This window comes from Phaenicophaeus curvirostris, chromosome 2 (genome assembly GCF_032191515.1).
Source record: "Phaenicophaeus curvirostris isolate KB17595 chromosome 2, BPBGC_Pcur_1.0, whole genome shotgun sequence".
Taxonomy (NCBI): domain Eukaryota; kingdom Metazoa; phylum Chordata; class Aves; order Cuculiformes; family Cuculidae; genus Phaenicophaeus; species Phaenicophaeus curvirostris.
In genome coordinates, this window is record NC_091393.1 from 42,011,923 (window position 1) to 42,028,785 (window position 16,863).

The following is a 16,863-nucleotide window of genomic DNA, read 5'->3' on the forward strand; positions in this document are numbered from 1 at the left end:
CACGGACAAGATAATAAACAACTGGTGTGCAGTTTGTTGGTGTAAAAGATGTTTGTAGAAAATCAGTTAAAATACATAAATGACTTTCATCTATCCGTGACTGCAAGGAGTGTCCTTGTACTTTGATCACTCACGAGGCACGAGTTTGATTTCTGACTGTAATAAAATGTTGGCAGTAATTTTCTTGATTCAGTTATGATGGATCCTCTTCTGCATTTGTTAAAAGTTATTTGTGGATGCTGAAAGGCAAGCAAGTGCTTTTAGCAAAGGAAGAAGTAAAAGGAACTCAAAGTGCTCCTAAAATGATAGTTAAAATGATCTGCAGGATACTGTTTGGTTGTTGCAAATACACCCAATTCTTTTGGTTTGAATTTTGAAAAATAATGAGATTTTGGTCATTTAAAAAAAAAAAATCCTAGCTGTCTTCTTGGCCGTTGTGGTTAGGACTAATGACTGTGAAAATATATACAGAGGGTTGGTTTAACCAGTATAACCTCATCAGCTTTTGTAGCAAGCAAAAACCAGTTTGGATGAAACATTTGATCAGAATAGAGACCTTGAAGGAAAAAAACATGACTTTGTTTACCTTTCTTCACTGAAGAATTTTGGGGATTTGTTGCTTCAGTTGTTTATAGTTCTTTTGAAATGCTGAACTTAAATATTTGTGTTATGATGTTTGTGAAATGTTACTGTGTGGTTGATAAAACTACTTATATGGGAGTAATATAAACTGAAACTTCACTAGAAATATCCATATAACTTAAAAAAGCAATCACCTTACTGTACCGTTAGAGAGAAAGTTTAGTTCTGTAGCTTGGTTTTGAAATACACCCTCTTGGAACAGAGACCAGTCTCTTATTTTGTCCTAGACATGTCATGAAAGTAACAAGTTTAAGCAAAAGAGCCTAACACACATCAGGATGTTATAAAAAAATACATGAGTTTCAGAATCATGACAAATTTTAGAAATATTGATGCAAATCATGAAATGCAGAGAGAGAGAAACTCAGTCAGGTCATGTAGTTAATCTGTCTCAAAGTGCAAAATTGTTTCCTTGTGTCCATTTGTTGATCTCTCCTGTTCAACTACTGCTTTCTGTTAGTATAGTGATGAGTATTTTTAATGAACCATTCAGAAAGTGCCTGCTTTCTTTGATTTCTAAAACCTGGGATAAAAATCAGTGAGGAATCATACGTGCAGTTTTCTCCATCAGCTAAAGGTCACTCTTCTGGGAGATAGCATGTTCCCCGAGTCCTGCTGGGCTTTCTGCTGAACCTCATTGATTTCCCTTCTGATGAAGATTCTCCAGGACTTTACACACTTCTCTGAGTATGGCTCCCTCTTGACTGGCTTTGGGGGAAGAGTGAGGGAAATTTCTGTGCTCTGTCCATATCTCAATGGCCAAAGAACCTTCATGCACCGCAACGTCTCCCTGTCATGCTCTTTGTTCTCTCAAACAGTTTTGTGAGCAGTGAAACAACGCAGGATATAGGATTCATGGCTGATTTCTTCCACTCTGTGGCATCTAGGCTGGCCACTCAGACCCATGGGATTACTTTACTCCCTGACTAAACACCAGCACCAAAGGGAGAGAATTACAAAAATAAATCCAAGTGATATTGTCTGCTAGAAGTATTTGTATAGTCAGACATCTGTGTTAGAATGGATTAAGATTCTGGCATTTAAATTTTTTACAAGGGGATCAGCCAGATTTTCATTGCAGACTAAGAGTATAGCTTAGCAGAAATCCTAGAAAGTCGGGAATAGTGATCTGTGTGTGACAAGCTCCAAAATCTGGCTTTCTTCACATGAAATAATGTCCTCTGAATGTGACAGTAATTCTGGGTTTAGAAGTTTTTCCCATTTGAGATTTCTGTGTGTTATTTCATCCCCTCTGACCCGACTATATTCTTTTCAACCTGGTTTCCTGAGGAAATGAAGCTAAAAAATTAATGACAATGCTGTCTGACTGGTAGCTCCCCTCATTGCCCAGGAGTAATCTTTTTACTCATGGGGATCAATTTCAACCAATATAAATAGAAGACCAGAGATTTCAAAGTGATGAAATTCTTACAAATGTCAATACTGCTGGTGACCAGGACCAGATGATAAAGATGAGGCTGATGCCCCCACTGACGGAAGAGCTTTCAGCTTATCAGACATGAGAAAATTTGTGTGGGTGCTCCATAGGATGCTGAGCTTTGTAGCTGCTGCTACTCATAGGGTTGGTGATTATATTTTTCAATTTTTATGCTCCTTGGGAGCATACACTCTTGGAAGTTTTGGTCATGCCTTTTCTCCTCCATGGTCAGTTCAAAATAAACTCTTGTTTGTCCAAGATATTTCTTCTAGTGGTATAAATACTGTCATTCCTCAACTTCGTAAACTGACCTGTTGCTTTCCTAGCCATAATTTAATAATTCTAAGTAAAGGTTTGGTAGCCAATGGTGCAGTAATTTTTTTTTTGTTGCTGTGACTCAGTGCAAACACTTGATCACTGTAGTCACAGTAAAATCTACTTTGTTCTACAATCAGTTTCTCTGAATTGCTTACAAGTTTTTTATAAGACTTTCATTTGCTTCCTGCTGCCACTGCTGTTTCTTCTGTTTATGTCTGCATCTAAGTGTCCTCTTCTGCTTTCTCTGCATAGCGGGATGCTGTGGCACTCTCCCAGTGTCATGACAGGAGAAGGAGAATGGAGGAGAAATAAGAAAAGGTATAGTGAGTTTATCTAGCAAGACCGTCATAAATACTTGGTGCTTTTATTGACTTTTAAGTGGTGGTTATTGTTCTTATTATTTGTTCTGTTACACAACTAAAGTTAAGAGCCGTACTTATGGATAACTGCCGATTTTCCCTTTCCTTGTCTTTCCAACATTAATACCATCACAATACTTCCTTTCTTCTCTCCTGCATTATCTCCCTAAAAAAATTCTTTTGAGTATTGTTTTTTTGGTTGTTTTTTTTAGAAAGCTTTAATAGTATTGTAAGTTAATTTGCTATTTTTTGTTCCTGTTGTAGAAATCATATTAACTGGACTTGCTGTCTCGGCATGAACATACATATACAAATGAAAGCAAGTAAAGTGCTTAGTGAATTATGTTAATTTCTTTTTATATATTCATCTGCATTCAAGTTGCACTAAGCTCTACTTTACATCTTATAGAAATCATTTATATATCGTTAAAGCCTGCATTCCACGCTAAAGAGAGAGCACTGTGCTTGCACAGTGATTATGTTTGAATTTCTTCTCCTATTTTACAGTAGCAAAAGGAGGAATGAGATGCAGAAGAATCTTTTCTCCGGGAACAGGCACATATGCTCATGTAACATCCTGCCCTGCCTCTTCTTGCACTTTGATGTAGCCAAACATCCTTCCTTCCCTGCTGCAGTGACCTGGCCCTCATCGCAGCTGCCCCAGGCACTCTCCATGTCCCAGGGAGTTGCCACCAGGCACACCACATTGGACTGGGTGCCTTCCAACTGGTTTAAGAGGCAACTCCCACAGTGGCTTCTCACCCCTCATCTCTCACCAGACGTTTCATCACTTCCAGAAATGCAGGATGTAGCAGCCTATGTAGGTGCTACTGAGTCTATTTCAGTTAAGACGCATCCAGGGGATTGTAAAACCCTGCCAGGAGAAGTGTTTAACTTGAACCACTGTGACAGATGAGGTTAGGTGTACAAACCTGTGTCCTTAACCTCAGCAGGTCAGAGGAGGATGGTGTTGTGCTGCAGAGAGGGGAATGTGGCCCCTGCCCAGAGGCCAGGGAGATGGGCTATGATGGGAAAGCCAGCAGTGGGGCTAAAAGCCGGAGCCCCTTAATGGGGTTCAGCTTCACCTGAGGCAGCACACCTGAGTACAGCCCAGACAACCACTGTCAGTGATGAGAGATGAGACAGTTTTATCAGCTGGGTCAGGTTTGTGCTGTGCATGGGAAGACGTGCAGGTTGAGGAGCCTTTGAGCAAGGACTTGTCAGTTGCACCCAGGCTGAGGCATTTGAACCAGAGGTGTTCAATTAGCTTGCCAGAGCTCAGTAAGCACTGAAAATATGCAGCAAAAGCTTTTCTGCATGTGTTTGCTTTGGTATGTAGCACACATCTTCCCGTGCTGACCTCAAAGGTGGGGGCAGGTCTGTGCTATGTTGTGCTGCAAGGACACAGCTCTTAATTAAAATCCTTACCTTTTGCTGTGATGTCCTTAGGAAGATCCCAGAGAAGCAACTACAGATCAAGGAGCACTTCTTGCTTTTTTTCTTCTTTAATCCACATTAGGCAGTATTTGCTGCAACACATTATTTTCCTCTTTATTGGCTTTCCCCTTCCTGTCCACATATTTCATCCAACAAAGGGAGGTGAAGTGGGTTTATAGTACACAGTACTGTTTATGTTTGCAGATCTAACATACCTGCTGACACAGAACAGGGCAATAATTTATGCTGCTTTCCAGCCCTTCATGGGCAAATGGGCAGCCTTGTATTTTAGCTTTTTTCAATTACCTTTGAAACTGCTTTACAAAATTCTGTAGGGAACTCACAAGTTTGTCCATAGGATCCTGAATAACCTGTAACTGTGTTCAGTAGCACAGCTGCAGAGTTGTTGAAATGTCCTTGGAAGATGTGCTGCATTCAGCACCTCTTGGGTAGAGACAACTTCCTTTTCTGCAAAGAAAATCCCTTCTTTGGAGTCAGCCTTGGATCACATTGACATTCTACAACTCTCTTTGTGTAAAGAGAAGCCAGGAGGTCAATAAAAACAGTTATTAAAGTCAACACCACTGGAGTATGTAAGCCATTTTTACAAGACAAACCAAATGCCTTCAGATCTCTGGGTTTGGTCTTTATGATTATTATTCCTGGCTGACTTGTTGAAGGGTAACGTCGCTAGGATACTCTTCACAGTGTTTTGAGTTAGTTGTGAGTACAAAACACATTAGTAGTACTTGTGTGACAGGCCTTAAAAGAAAAGGAACCAACAAAGGGAGAAAGGAGATGAGAGAGGAGAAAGGGAGAAAGGCTGAGATGTCAGACTAGTGTTAATAAAATAGATGCAACTATGTATTCTGTCTGGATAAAATATTCCCTTATGCTCAGGCTTGACACCTCCTTTAAATTCTGTTTTGCCTCTTCTTGAATCTTGTGCCATTTATATCCTCAAGTTCAGCACCCTACTACGATATTTGTAATTCTTTCATTACAAGGTATGTTGCTTTTGCTCAGACAGAAGCAGAAGTGTTGGCAGCTGTTATATATTGTGTACTAACTAGTGGAAGTGCTCTGTGACATATCACAGAAAGGTGCGTCTACAACCTCCCTCTGCGTCATCAAAAGCAGCTTTAAGTCTTGGGCGATATGTGGTATATTTTGTTCATACGCAATTTGTATCCACCAAACTGGATCTCACAGTTCTTAATTAAGTTTCCATTGAATAGTGTTGGTAAGCTTTGCCCTGTAAGTATTTATATGGAGAACTTAGAAGGTCTCTTTATATGTTATAGACAGGAATTGGTTAGGCAGGAAGACTAAATGAAGCAGAATACGGGAAGATGATGTCTATAAATTCTGTCTCTGAGTGGACAAGCACTTCTTAAAATAGTATTTGAAATATAACCAGAATTCCCTTTGTCATACCAAGTAGAAGGATATTGTTTGCCTAATACCTGAAGTATATCTACATTTCTCAGGGCTTAGCCAGTGATGAATAGCATTGATAGATTTGGCAGATGATATAACATAGTGTTGAGCAATCATATGGCACATCATCTTAATTTAAATCTAGGATAGTAGGGAGTGCTGGAGCCTTGCTGCTGCTGTATGAATAAAATATTTGGAGGACTGGTTTTGTAAATTGTTCTGCGAAAAAGGGAAACCACTCTGGGACTGAGGAGCAAAGCAGAGCTCTGTGCTTCTTTTGCCACTTTTTCCAGAGCACAAATTAGGTGCTTTTCCAGAGACAGATTGTAACTGGAAGACAAGACGCTGGTTTAGCTGTAATCCTGCATGTAGCAGAGCCAAGCTTGGACACAGGCACATGGCTCCACCCTTGATACAAGGACTGAGGTGATACTGTGGAGCTGACAAGGGCTGTCAGTGTGATTCACCTTGATCTGTTTCCCTGTAAAATAGGGTGCGCTTTCCTCCAGGTAAGGAGCTTTTTTTCTAGAGTATCAAGAGCATGATGGTCATGGCTGGAGCAGTTGCCCCACAAGGAGCATGAGGGATGGGTCTGACTCATCCTGGGGCAGAGACGGCTAGCAGCGACCCCCGGTACCTGTGGGGAGGTGGTTGAGTAGAGTGAGCCAGAGAGACAAGGGGCATCAACTGAGCTAAGTCCGAGAGGTTCAGGTGAGACCCAAGGAAAAAGGTTTTCACCAGGGGCAGAGGTGTAGGATGTCCAAGGAGGCTGTGCTGGTTCTATCCAGGGGTTTTCCAGCCCTGAGGGGTCCCTGAGCAGCCTCGTCCAATCTCAGTGCTGAGCCTGCTGCTGCAGGGCCAGACCAGGGACCTCCCAAGCTCCTGTCCAACCTGAGCTGTCCTGTGACCCCATAATCATTAGTTCAAAGCTGAGCCTCTAAAAGTTGCTGTGAAATTCTCATTACCATCTATGTATGAAAAATATAGCACACAAGAGGGACTCTTAATTCCCAGACTGAAAGATGGCCAGTGACAGTACCTTTAATAAGATATAACAAATAGATGCTTACAACAGTGTAGTTGTTTTCAGTCCCTGACTTCAACATCTTGCTAATGTAATCTGTCTTAAGTATTGTTAAATTCAATGACTTACAATTATTTCTAAGTGGACAGCATGTGCTATACTTCAGGCTTCAAATCTAATTCAGTTTACTGCCACTTTTGTTCACCTAAGAAAAGCTTTCTCCAAAGCACAGCGTAGTATTAGAAATAAGCAGAGATTTCTGTAAACATGTTTTGCTAAAGTGTTAACATATTATTTATGTTCTATGCTCAAAAATGAAACACTAATCCAGTTGCTTTCTTGACAGTACATTTCATTTGCAATGGCACAATTTGAGGTTTTAAAGAATAGTCCCTAAGTGGGGGTGAGGTTCTTTTAATACATCTCACTTGTTTTTCTACTTAGGGAGCTCAGGTGTTAGAAATTGTACACTACCCTTTTTATGTTCTCTCTGATTGTCTTCTCAGAGGAGCTGGAGTGCAGTGAAACCTCATGATAATGAAGTCTCCGGAGTAGACAGCCAATCGCTAATCTGTTATTAAGAGTGTGGGTTGCTTCTGTTTAATAAAAAAAAAAATTAAAAAACAATAAAAAACCAATTGCTTCTAAAAAAGATATAGTCTCACTTAAACAAACATCAAGCAAAAAGCTTTTCTCTGTGTTGTCAAAGCTGTTTCATAAGCAGTGATTGAACCTGTGTTCCCTGAGTAGTATAAAAGTGCTTGCATTAAGAAGCCAGTGATGCTTTCAACCTCCTCCTCACTCGTCCCCATAATTACTCAGGAACCATCACTAAAAGTGCTTGCTGTTTACCTCAGAGAGCTTAAAAAAGCTTAAGAAGATGAGCATGTGAGGTTTGGAGGAATATTTGTTTTCTTTCCTTCTGAACTCACATTTGTTTGCTGGGAAAGCTAGAATTGCGGAAGGAATTGAACTGAATAAAAATAAATCTCATCCAATGACTAACGGAAACTTAATTTTATTGATGTGGTTGGAAGCTTTCCCCTTGAATGTGGAAGGTGTAGAGCATAGAGCCAGAGCATGATGCCCTTAGGAAGAAGACTTACTGAAAGGGCAATGCTAGCTTTTTTCTGTTCTGACTTTGTAGCTTTATTACTTATAGTTTGAAGAAAGTGTATATGTTGTATAATGGGCTAACTCACTTTTATGTGCTGTCTCTCCTTCTAGATTCTCACTGCTTACAGGTAGCTCTAAGTAATGCTTCAAAATAAAACAGAGCATATGGGACAATGTGTTTCTCAAACAGATTTCCCAGTAGATTGAGTGTGTTGTTTCTGTTCTAGCAACTTCTGAAAGTAAAAGAAATAAATATGAATTCATAATATGAATTCACTTACTGATTATTCAAATAATTCCAAATGGAAAGCTACTTGTTATTATCACATTTAAGGAGAGATAATTTCTTATTTTGAGTGAACTATAACAATTTCTGTATCTTACCGTGGAAATTGAATGTTATTACAGAAACATAGCTATCTTGAATGGATATAATAAAATATTCAACTGTATAGTCACTGTGTTAATTAAGAAACTGTCCCTTGTAGAGAGTTGTATTCTGTCATACAAAGAGAGAACAAACAAATTTGGAGGTCTTTTTAGAAAGAAGTACTAACTGGTGAAGCCTCTAAAGAGTGTAGGAGAAAGCTGAACAAATTTGCCCAGCTGACCTATTTTGCAAGCCCACATAGAGTGATAGCTGCCTCTTCATTCTGACTACCAAAATATCAATTAAAACTTCACCCCGTAATGATCTTAAAAGTTGCTTTTCTTAGATTTCTATCAAACCTAGAACGTGAAATTTTATTGCTTCAAATTAAATGAGATTTTATCCTCTGGAAGAACTGGAGATTGAGACATGTATTTTTTTGTAAAAAAGGAAAAAATTTAAGTATACTTAATCACTTGATCAGCTCTTATGGTAAATACTTTAACTATGTAAGTTTTCTAAGTATACATTTTGAAAGGAAGTGCTAATTTTTTTATTTAAATTTGTTTCTTGGACTCATTTTTGTAACTTTTCATAAATTAAGAGAAGTGTGTAAGATTAGAAGTGCACCACAGCAAGTTTAAAAAGGATTTTGTATGGCAGCCCCTCCTGCCCTTGTTCTGTGCTTTCAGTCCATTTGATTAAAGCTGCCAAAAAGCTGAGATTTCCAGCCCAGACCTTTGTGTAGAGCTGCCATTCAGGGTAGGAATGAATGCATGTGTTCCTGCACTGTTGCTGGTTGAGAACTGGAGAACAGAGATAGCGGCCAGCACTGTCAACTCTGGAGATTAATGTCCTGAAATGTCCCTCAGGACATTTCCCATAATCTCAGTGTTTGTATTAAGACTTTCCTATACCAGTATTTCATAGAGGAGGAAAAGCGGGGCTGACAGCCTGAGCTGCCATCTGACTGGAATCAAATTTGATGTAGAATGGAAGTGGATTGGTTAGTTTTGTCTGTAACAAGTGATGCAGTCCAGCAGTTTAGACTTTGAATAGCGGCCAATTGAAGGTGGGATGTAATTACCATTTGAAATTAAACTTACTCAAAATGGAGATGTCTATTGATAAGTCTTACCAGGAGCTGGCAGGGCATTCTGGCTCCATTCCTCCCATGCCAGTCTGAACTGCTCCATCAGACAATGAGGCAGTCTAGACAGCTAAACAAAATATGTGCAGGGTAAGACTTAGTTCTGATTTTCTGGTGACCTCTCCTATGTTTTGAAGCAAAGGCCTTGATAAGCGCATGCATAGAGACACGCTCTTTTAATGGAGACCTTTAAGGCTTGATCAGATAAGAAAGAGTGTAGTTTTCAAAAGCAGGATGAAGATAAGCGGTGAGGGAGGAGGAGGAAGATGTTCAGCCTCAGGCAGTATGGGAGCTAAAATCATCTTGGTGGTTTTGGAGCTGCACTTGCACAGTGCCAGCACAGCCAGTGCCTAACTTCCCAGAGTCTGGAGCTGTTCTGGCTTTGTTCAGATGTGTGAATCCTCAGGGAAAAAAAAAAGCCCTGAAGCTATGGAAGGAATATTAAGGCATCGTCATGTCTGGTATCAGTATGGGAGTTTCAAAAATTGTTAAGAAAATAAGCATATGGACTGCATAAAAGGCACATAGACTTATTTTTAGTGAGGAACATAGCAGACACTGTTCTCCATTTTACATCTCTTCAGAAAGCGTCTTCACACATTTTCCTGTGTATTTGTGACTCTGAATTTAGGGAGGGAGGGTGAATTTAGAGGAGGAAGGGGAGCTAAGGAGAGAGTGATGCTAGGATCTGACAGCACCAGTTTATTTGCAAATGGAAGCAGCAAAGGAGCTAAAGTGATGTGTTATATTCTTAGTTATAATACGTTTCAGTGGAAAAGCTGATGCTCAGGAGTAAAAGGAGCTTGCAGTAACAGCTCTGGAGTTGCAGTTCCTAGGAGAAATGCCACCCTGCATGAACATGGTGCTCAGCACTTGTTGGTGAACTGTGGCATATGAAATAATACTTCTTGAGATAAAAAGAGAGTTTAACTGTGCTAAACATTCAACAAACAGTTATTGAGACTTCAATCTAAAGGTTTAAATTGTGAACAAAATACCAGGAAAAACCCACTGCTAATTCTGTGGTGTCTGCTTTCTGTATGAAATTGCACCCTCATTTTCTATATTAGTGCAACAAAAATAACCTATTTTTTTCTTTTTCTTTTTTTTTTTTTCTTGGATCATGCTGCATTTGATAATAAATGGCCAGAAAATAGCTCATGTATTTCTTGTCTGGGGTGCTGAGTTTGTGGGATGTTCACTTGAATGCTTTGGGAAAGGCAGCCACCCATGGGAGAGGGCAGAGCTGGGGCCAGCAGGCAGCTCAGGGAGCAAGGTCTGCAGTGCGTAAAAGGGGAATGAGGACCTCTTGCTGCATGCCATTTGGCCTTAGGGCTGTGATCACACTGGACAGAGGAGTGAGATAAAAGGATGGGATGGTTTGGTTTTATAACCGAAATGGGCAGGATGAATCTAATGAGACCTTGCATATCTGCTGAGTAGAGCCATAACTGAACTAAATGATATGCCTTGGTGACAGCAGTTGTACCCAGTTGTCAGCTCAAGTTTTGGGAGCTGTGGCAGGTATCCCGATGCAGGTTACTTTTCTTCTTCAAGGTAGAGGTCACTTTGAATAGGCTTTGAAATCTTGGATCTCCCCCTCCTGTGTTAAAATATAAATGGATGCTATAAAAATACCAAGACTAGGTCATTTTCTGTGGTCATAAATTTCTTACAGAAAGACTGTGCCATATCCAACAATCCAATGCGGGGACTGGTACTGATACCTGGGTTTAATAGGGTTTATTAAAGTATTATTTTATTAAAATATCTTCACTATTCAGAAGAATAAAATTGCACTGATTGATTTGCACCATTTTACATTGGTTTGCACCACTTTGCATTGTATATGCAATACTGAATTGCACTATGTGAAGTTTCTCCTGTTTTGGTGGTGAAGACTAGCTTATTCTTGTCTTCACACTTCAGGAAGAAGTTCTGATGTTACAGTGTATCACTGAATCTGTATAAGCAGAAAAGATACTGGTAATCAAATATGGAAATCTGTAGGAAAGGTCATTTTCATTACCAGATGCATCTGCCCTCTTCCCATCCACTAACTTGCTGTTTTAATGGATCCAGGATAGCACAGATTTATTACTAATCCCTTTCTTGAATCAGCAGTGCCTACTCAGATAATACAGGAATTGTACAGAGCTTTAGATTGATGGATGGTTCAGATTAAACAAACAAACAAAATCCAAAAGAGATCAAAAGAGCTTGTCTACTATGCCACCAAACGGATTACTTCTAATTCAGAATATAATTTAAACCTTTCTTTTTATATGTGTTTGTTTTTCTGGGATTGAGTAGTGAGGGCAGCTATCCAGTTAATCCAGGCCTTCCACAAATTCCAGATTTTGATGTGCAGTATAGTAGTACTTCCTACCAGTGCAGCAAGTATCTCCTTCTCCACATCCAAGAGCATGGGACATGGAGAAGGGGAGAAAGGTCTGCAGTTATTTATCCTTTACTTGTCATATCACATCTGTTGAGCATTCACACCACTGGCTTCAGCTTCACACCCTCTCCTCAGCTTGGTGGTTTCATGGCCATTTGTGGCCCTGGTCACTGCACTGTTCTTCAGCCTTTTCTCCAGCCTGTTGATGAGCCACTTCTGGCTGTTGGACCTGCTCCTTAGAATCACAGAATCACTAGGTTGGAAAAGACACACAGGATCACTGAGTCCAACCATTCCTATCCACCACTAAACCGTGCCCCTCAGCACCTCATCCTCCCATCTTTGAAACACCTCCAGGGAAGGTGACTCAACCACCTCCCTGGGCAGCTTGTGCCAGTGGCCAATGACCCTTTCCATGAAAAATTTTTTTCTGATGTCAATGGTGAGGTGTATGTTGTGGCACCTCACAGATCCCTCCACCCTGAAGTTTGGCGATGAGAATCTTCCCCTGTGGCTGGAGGCCGTTCTTCAGTTATGGGATCTATGAGGTAGGAGTGGGTTTTCTCACAGACCTCCAGCTTGTCCTTGCTAAAATGTTAAAATATTACCTTCTGAGTTGTGAACCAAAGTCTTCAAATTGCACGATAGACAACCATGTCATCAGAGAAATTTCTTGGAAGACTGAGGTTTTTATGTTCTTCTGATGGGGCAAATGTGTGATGTACTCTGAATTCAGTTGTACCAAGTGGTTGATGATGGAAATTAAATGTTTGTAAAAATGTTTATGATCTTAGGAACATTTATTAGCATGTATGTAAAACATGCTGCACAACAGAAGCATTCTGCCATATTACTGACTGGGCGCCATTGTTTCACTTGATTTATTTTTTTCTACAGCCACTGAACAACTTCAGTTCCATTGAACTATGTCCAATCACTTAGGAAGCAACTTGAAACCACACTGCTAAATGCAGTTTTCCTGGATGTGTATGTTCAGCATATTTTCTTGCTGCATGAAATCTTAGAAAGGCTGTTGGTATATCCTGGCTTTGTTTTTTCTTTTTATAGCATTTAAAGTTTTAAAGAAAATTCCCACTTGCACTGATAAAAGGCAGTGTGAACTTGCAGTTCATTCTCCTTTGCTATTTTGTTATTTTGTCTGTGACAGTTTTTGAAATATCAGCCTCAAGTTTTTAGTTGAAAGACCACAATTCCAGGGGAGCAGTTTAATTGTGGGTGTTTCTCCCTTTTTCTTTATCCAGATGTAATTTTCATATATACATGGAGTATTTAGACAGTCAGCTCCCAGATGTGTTCGAAGCCTACATCTCTGAAGAATGAAATACTAGCTTATGAAATTCAGTGAGCACAAAAACTGAGAGGACAGTGTAGGACTGGCTGACTGATGAATCCTGACTACACGTGGTAGGAGGAGCCTGAGCATTAGGCTCAAAACGCTGACCAGTGGTATTTGTGGCATGCTAGCTTTTGTGCTTTTAACAATCATGATACTGCTGCTAAATGTCTCTTCTCCTTCATGCTGCCCTCAGAAGTCTTCGGACAAGCAAAGTATCACTGAAGATAAATAGCGAGAGAAAATGCAGTGCACCGTATGAGAAGCTCACTAGAGCTTGGTCATCTTTTAGTGGAAATGGACATGCTTGAATTGCTATGCATGAATATTTTTTTCTGATATTGAGTTAAAACGTGAAGGGAACTTGGCTGAATACATGAAATCTTGTGGACTATGCCATGTGCTCCTTCATTACTGTGGGAGGTATCTTACCCCATGCAGCACTATTTCTATTGGGCTTTTATGCATTTCTTTAGAAGCAGAGCATCTTTAGGAGAACTTTTTAGCAGCTCTTTCAAGAAGAGTTTCCTGCCTTGAGAGGTACTTTTAGGCTGCTTAGACTCACAGATCATCAAGATCTAAGGAACAGACTACCCAGGACTTGAAGGGTAGAGGGTTCTATTGGTTCCTGTCTGTCTTGTTGAGCTTGAGGATAAATGAGCATGAATTTGGCTTCTAACATAATTCAGAATATCTGATATAAATGGTGCCTGACTACATTAACCTCTCAGCAGCACAGTGGTGCGCTGGCTCCACTTTTTCTTGGGGGTCGTCCTGCATACCAAGGGCAATTAAAAAAAATGTAGGTCTGCCTGCTTGTTGCTGTAAAGCTGCATGGTCGATTGACGTGTGGCCCAAACATATAATTGTGTAAACACTGACATATGAACTGTGGTCAGAATAAGCCAGTGCATTTGTCCTGTTCCTGAATGTGGTTCAAGGGAGCATTTCATTCCTGGAAGGAACAGAGGGAATGCTGTTGCTGTGCATACCTGAGAGAGAGATGAACCAGGAATGATACCTGATGAATTAACATAGAATTAAGTTCATTTACAGGCTGCTAAAAGCTGCATAAGTAGTCTCCCATCATTTACGTGGTATACATAGCAGAGAGAAGAGCAAGAAAACCACCAGATTGTCTGAGGTTTGGTTTCGCAGCACAATGAATCTGGAGGTGACCTTCAGTTATTATCAGTGTGACATCCTCAGATACACAGTGTGCCAAGGCTTCCTTCCGTTGTTTTGTTTCAGGTTTGATTTCAGTGATACGAGATGTGGAATAATGTGGTCAGTCACAGCCGGTTAGGTTAAAAGAAATGTTAGCAAATACAGTCATACAGGATGTGTGATGGAGACCCTTGTGCTAAAAAATGGGATAGGTTCTTGTGCAGAACAGTTTGGGTGGGGGAAAAGGAGGAGAAAGTGCGATGATCAAGTGACAGGAAATTTGGGAGGGGGAAAGAATGGTGGATTCAGGAGTGACATCAGACACAGGATAGTGGTTTTCAAACATGCTTGCTTCTCTTCAGGCTTTATGATTAAGGCTTCAGGGTTATTGTACTTCTGCCATTGACATCAGTTATGCATCTTTTTTGTGGTTTTTGTTATTTGCTACATGCAAATATAAATGCTGTGTTTTAATGATATGTAAAATTGCATTCTGCTCCTGATAGCATCAGGGATTCTTGCAGGTGGATTACAAAGCACTTGTAAAAATCCTGTTTAATGAATGAAACTATAATGGAGTATGCAGAGGTTAGGACTGGGATTTAATGATTCCTGCTTTCCCTCTCCTACTCTTTGCAGAGATGCAGTTGTTCCAGGGGGAGATAAAAGGTGCAATCCTAACCCTCGGAGAACCCATTGCGCTGCAGCTGTGTCTGGACTGCGTAGTGCAAAAACAAAGACTGAAGAAAACCTTTTTCCATGTCTGCTGTCCCTCTCCACCTTTCTAGGGATCAGATATGATTTATTGTCTTCCATGGGACTACCTTCCCCCCAACTCCAAATGCCATTCAGCCTTTGACAAGCTCTGGTGTGCCTATTGTTCAGCCTTAGCTGAACATTGGCAAGTGACCACAAGCTGCTGCTATGATGGGTCTGGGCTTCTGACATACTTTTCCTCCTAATCACAGTTTTTTAAAGAGGGATTTAGTTTTGGAACTGCTGATCAGCGCTCACATCTATGCTGAAAATTTTATTAATGGCAGATACAGCACATAAATTAGCGTGTCCTGACTGCCCAATGTCAGGGATGTCTCTGTAGGCAGGAGAGCAGGTGGTGTTTCTTTGGGGCATTTGACTTTTAGATTTCCTCATCACTGCCTTGTTTCAAAGCACCGCTTTAGGAATTGATTGCTTCTGTTGCTGCCCTTTCCGAAGGGCAACATGCAGCACTGCAGGGCTGCCTCTGCAGCCACCAGTGGAGAGTTACTGGGCTTCAGGAATGATCGATGTGGAAAAATCTGTCTTCATCTCTCTGTGCACTGTGAAACTTCTCATTTTACCACTCAAGCAGAGTTCAGCACAAGAGGTCACACAGTTTCAATGGGAAGACCAAATTGATAATCTTATGTTCTTTTCTGATTGAGCTTTTTCAATCTTGAGAGTGCTTTTTCATTCTCTTCTGCTTCTTTGAAATGAAAAAAAAACTAAGCTGAATGAACAGTTAATAGGATCATTACCCATTTTCATTGGAAAACTGTAGTGTCTTATTAGCCCTAAATACCCTTGTAATTTTCCACTTCAGATTGTACTTTCTACTTCTCTAAAATCAGCAGACACATTTGACTTCTCTGTGACACAGGAGGGACTAGTCCGTCTCCTCTGCAGATTTCTGTGGGGCTAGTTGGAGGTGGTCTCACACACCAGCTTCTAGGGGTGGAAATTAAAACTGAAAATGTTTTTTTGTGGTCTTCTCTTTGTTAGAAACTTGATGTTCTACCTTGCCTAAGCACTGGGCAGCAAAGAAACCTCTGTGTGTTGTGCTGTTCCACTGCTTGGGTGTCCAGACAGGAATGGGTTTTCTTAAATGACTGTGACTAAATGACTCGGACTGCTCCTTGGTGTGGAAGAGGAGGAAAGTTTTCTGTTTGCTTTGAATTCACATAATGGGTATTTCGTTTGGAGGTGGGAGGGTGGTGTTTTTATATTTTCCTCTGGAGCATAAAGGCAGTTGAACTGGTTCAGATAGAACAGCTGTCTTATGTGTAGTTTCTTGCCGCTGCTTGCTGCTGAGAGAAGTGAAAAATAACTGCCTAGGAAAAACACTATGAACACAGTATTCTCCCCCTTATATTCTCCATGTGTCCAGTGCTCGGTAGCTCATGGGTTATTTGAGCCAGGTGCAGTATGTTTGTATAATAGCTGTTGACAGATTTTACTTTCTTCAAGTTTTTATGACCTACTCAACCTTATTAGTTGCCTCCTAGACCTCTCAACCATCTGTTCAGATTGAACCCTCTTTACAGATCCTGGATAGATTTGTCACAGACACCCACAAATTGCACCCTGAAGCCACCTGGGTGACATAAAGCAAGTTCTGTTTTGTAAGTAATTGAGATTTGTTGCTTATTGTTTCCGTGGACATGTGAACTGCTAAGATCGTGCGTAATGGCAAGCAAACCATAAATCTGTGGAGATTAGGGAATTTGCAGACAGTTGGTTTCTGACAGATATCCTGTCCAAGGTACAGGGCATACATAGCCCCAGTCCTCTCAAAGACAAACCTCACTTACTGCCACACTTCCTCTTTCAGATGTCACTGCTACCTCCTCATAATGCTCTGCTAGCTGCTGTAATTGTCTCATTGTCC

At 40.6% G+C, this 16,863-nt stretch overlaps 1 protein-coding gene across 2 annotated transcripts in view; it reads left to right on the plus strand.

Annotated features, from left to right (window-relative positions):
• The window catches only part of PKIB (cAMP-dependent protein kinase inhibitor beta), a 66,006-nt gene that overhangs the window by 14,319 nt on the left and 34,824 nt on the right, over window positions 1–16,863 (plus strand). The window lies entirely within an intron of this gene.